This window comes from Amia ocellicauda, unplaced genomic scaffold (assembly GCF_036373705.1).
Source record: "Amia ocellicauda isolate fAmiCal2 unplaced genomic scaffold, fAmiCal2.hap1 HAP1_SCAFFOLD_30, whole genome shotgun sequence".
In the NCBI taxonomy this organism is placed as follows: domain Eukaryota; kingdom Metazoa; phylum Chordata; class Actinopteri; order Amiiformes; family Amiidae; genus Amia; species Amia ocellicauda.
The window spans coordinates 918,698-923,178 of NW_027102865.1; the positions used below are offsets into that span (position 1 = coordinate 918,698).

Consider the following 4,481-nt stretch of genomic DNA (forward strand, 5'->3'; position numbering starts at 1 on the left):
AATTTATTTTGTGATTTGGGGGATTTTATTGTAAAGCACAACACACAATAAATCGTTCTTACAAATGTCAGTCAAGTATGACGAGTTTTTAGCGCCCTCACCACCACCTACCATGTTATAAGAGTATGTTAGAAGTACAACACATTAATAACTTAAACATTCATTTCAAATATACTGTGATTGTATATATCAAATAGCATGTAAAGACTTTAATGTTTTTTTTTTAAATAAACATTGTTACCAGTCATAATGATCTGCGCTTCATGGACAGGCCATCCACCTTTTGGAGGTTTGTTCGTGTCTCTCCACTCTGCTCTGAAGTTTCGAGTCGTCTCTTCGTCATCATCAGCAATGCTGAATAAATCAAAATTGCGAAAGCAAGCAGTGGGAATCACGCTGTAAGAGTCTTTGTCGACCCCGCTTTCCCACTTCACCAACGCGTGCATCACCGCCATACTACCTTCACCTTCTCGTCCGTTTTTTCTGCGCCTTTTTCCCCCGACAAGTCACGGCACAAAAAACAGTCCCGCTCTGCATTCTGGTACTTGGCGTTCTTAATAACACCAACAGGGTGTAATCGCATAGACCACTCGAGCATAAAGTACTACATATCCCATCTGTTACAGTTTTTTTTCATCTTCTGAAACTGCAATTTAGCACTTTCAACTGTTTCTTAGTGATTCCTAGAATTACTAACCGGTATTGTAGTCAATGTGTTTATAACCTTTTTTGTTTAACGATTTGTGTGTTATCCTATGGGATCCCATGGTCTTTGATTTGGTCACGGAAGTGATTTGTCTTTGATTTGTTGATCTAGAGTTGAATTTTAATTAGTTTTTCCCTTTTGTATAATTAGTGTAGTGCTACATTTAGTCTTTGTTTTTAAATAAATTTGACAATTTATATCTTTGGAATTGGTGTCTGCGTCCAATTATTACAGAAATTGAGTTCTACAAGACTCCAGGATTCGTGATAAGGTGATACTATGAATTCACTTCTTTAATTGAAATGTATAAGTGTACCTTACGCTACATATATGTATGTATGTATGTATGTATGTCCAATTGCTTTGACAATACAAATGAATTGAATTGAGAGGGAGAGAGAGAGAGAGAGAGAGAGAGACAGACAGACAGACTGACAAACAGAAAAACAGACAGACACAGACACACACACACACAGAGCCAGCCAGCCAGCCAGCTCAGCGATGACATCACGAGCCTCTCTCAGCTGACTGCTATGACATCACAGAGCACGTACATTCCGTTGCTTGCCGTCTGTCAACCACTCAGTCACTGCCAGCCAGACTGGCTGGCTGGCTGGATGGGGGGGCTGCTTGCTGCTGCTGCGTACCTTAGCAAGCTTATTTGCTTGACCGGCCTTCCTACTCCTCTGCCCACATGCCCACCTATGCCCGATCTGCTGTTCACCTGGATCACAGCTCCGCCCCAACAAGGCAGAGCCCCCCAAGAATGGTACAAACTCACCCACGATCCCCTCCACGGAAAGCTTTAGCAAAAGGCAAAAGCGTTATACGTAATGAAGAGGAACCCGAGTCCAAGACGCATCCGACCAGCCATACATATTTGTGTGTATTAAAGATCACATTTTCTTACATTTAGTTTTTCTGTACTTTATTACATCTTATTGTGATTTATAAAAGTATTGTTTCTTTTCCATATGTATGTATGTATGTGTGTGTGTGTGTGTGTGTGTGTGTGTCTGTCTCTGTGTGAAAGTTAGTGTGTGTGTCTGTACGTGTGTGTGCCTGTCTCTGTGTGAAAGTGTGTGTGTGTGTGTGTGTGTGTGTGTGTGTGTATATGTCTCTCTGTGAAAGTGTGTGTGTGGGTGTGACAGTGTGTGTGAGTGTCTGTCTGTCTGTCTGTCATGTAACTCGCACATCTGTGAGGGCACCATTTTTGCAGAAGAGATGTACACATTTTGGAGCAACATATGCTGCCATCCAGACATCATCTTTTCCAGTGACGTCCCTGCATTTTCAAACAGATCACATTTTATTACACTTTGTTTATCTGTACTTTATTACATCTTATTGTGATTTATACTTGTAATGTTTCTTTTCCATATATATGTATGTACAGTGGGGGAAAAAAGTAATTGATCCCCTGCTGATTTTGTACGTTTGCCCACTGACAAAGAAATGATCAGTCTATAATTTTAATGGTAGGTGTATTTTAGCAGTGAGAGACAGAATAACAACAAGAAAATCCAGAAAAATGCATTTCAAAAAAGTTATAAATTGATTTGCATGTTAATGAGGGAAATAAGTATTTGACCCATTTTCAATGCCCTGGCTTAGGGAAGGAGGTTCTCACCCATGATTTGACGGTACATGGCCCCGTCCATCGTCCCTTTGATGCGGTGCAGTTGTCCTGTCCCCTTAGCAGAAAAACAGCCCCAAAGCATAATGTTTCCACCTCCATGTTTGATGGTGGGAATGGTGTTCTTGGGGTCATTCCTCCTCCTCCAAACACGGCGAGTTGAGTTGATGGCAAAGAGCTTGATTTTGGTCTCATCTGAGACCACTTTCACCCAGTTCTCCTCTGAATCATTCAGATGTTCATTGGCAAACTTCAGACGGGTCTGTACATGTGCTTTCTTGAGCAGGGGGACCTTGCGGGCGCTGCAGGATTTCAGTCCTTCACGGCATAGTGTGTTACCAATTGTTTTCTTGGTGACTATGGTCCCAGCTACCTTGAGATCATTAACAAGATCCTCCCATGTAGTTCTGGGCTGATTCCTCACCGTTCTCATGATCATTGAAACTCCACGAGGTGAGATCTTGCATGGAGCCCCAGACTGAGGGAGACTGACAGTTATTTTGTGTTTCTTCCATTTGCGAATAATCGCACCAACTGTTGTCACCTTCTCACCAAGCTGCTTGGTGATGGTCTTGTAGCCCATTCCAGCCTTGTGTAGGTCTACAATCTTGTCCCTGACATCCTTGGACAGCTCTTTGGCCATGGTGGAGAGTTTGGAATCTGATTGATTGATTGCTTCTGTGGACAAGTGTCTTTTATACAGGTAACGAGCTGAGATTAGGAGCACTCCCTTTAAGAGAGTGCTCCTAATCTCAGCTCGTTACCTGTATGAAAGACACCTGGGAGCCAGAAATCTTGCTGATTGATAGGGGATCAAATACTTATTTCCCTCATTAACATGCAAATCAATTTATAACTTTTTTGAAATGCGTTTTTCTGGATTTTCTTGTTGTTATTCTGTCTCTCACTGCTAAAATACACCTACCATTAAAATTATAGACTGATCATTTCTTTGTCAGTGGGCAAACGTACAAAATCAGCAGGGGATCAAATACTTTTTTCCCTCACTGTATGTATGTATGTATGTATGTATGTAAGTGTGTGTGTGTCTGTCTCTGTGTGAAAGTGTGTGTGTGTGTCTGTCTGTGAAAGTGATTGTGTGTGAAAGTGTGTGTGTGTGTGTGTGTGTGTGCGTGTGTCTGTCTGTGAAAGTGTGTGTTTGTGTGTGTATGGGTGTGACAGTGTGTATGAGTGTCTGTCATGTAACTCGCACATCTGTGAGGGCACCATTTTTGCAGAAAGAGATGTACACATTTTGGAGCAACATATGCTGCCATCCAGACATCGTCTTTTCCAGGGACGTACCTGCATTTTTCAGCAGGATAACGCCAAACCACATTCTGCCCAGATTTCAAGTGCATGGTTGCATAGGCAGAGAGTGCGGGTGCTAGCATGGCCTGCCTGCAGTCCTGACCTGTCTCCGAATTGAGAATGTGTGGCGCACTATGAAGTGCAAATTAAGACAACGAAGGCCCTGTGCAGTTGCGCAGCTGAGGAAATGCATAATGGATGAATGGGGGAAAATCCCGCTTGCTAAACTTAACCAAGTGGTGTCTTCAGTGCCCAAGTGCTTAATAAGTGTTATTAAAAGAAAAGGTGATGTTACATAGTGGTAAACAGTCGACTGTCCCAACTTTCTTGGTTTCTTTTCACTGCTAATGAGATGCTGTAGAGTGAGTTAGTTATATTGCTTTCAGGAGCTCTAATCGTATTGATGAGTTCATGCAGCATTTGTAATTGAATTTCAAAAAGAAATCTTTGCTGTCTGGCCTGTGTGTATGAGATGTACTCTGTCAATCTTTGGCTAACAACTGAAACATTGGTAGAACAGAAATGGCAACATAAAAAAGAAAAGTACATTTTAAAAGAGCACATTAAATAGGATGAATATACAGTTTTTTACAATCACTTTGTCACTAATTTCAGAACCTTGATGTCATTTTTCAAAACTCTAGACACAAAACTCAAAACGGTCATCACTTGTAACACAGGCTGTCCAATGTTCAAAACATTGCATTGTGCATTCATATCTTTAAAGAAACCTAGCACTTGCAGACTTGTTGGTTCAAATAACTCATTTATCATGAAATACCATAGTAACATAGTAACACAGAAGATACCGATAGTTTCACTGTGTAG

At 41.4% G+C, this 4,481-nt stretch overlaps 1 non-coding gene across 1 annotated transcript; it reads right to left on the bottom strand.

Annotated features, from left to right (window-relative positions):
* Positions 1–1,444: 1,444 nt before the first annotated feature.
* LOC136729258 (U5 spliceosomal RNA) lies at positions 1,445–1,559 on the bottom strand. Its single transcript, XR_010808872.1, has one exon. It is a non-coding gene; the product is annotated as a U5 spliceosomal RNA (small nuclear RNA).
* Positions 1,560–4,481: the final 2,922 nt, after the last annotated feature.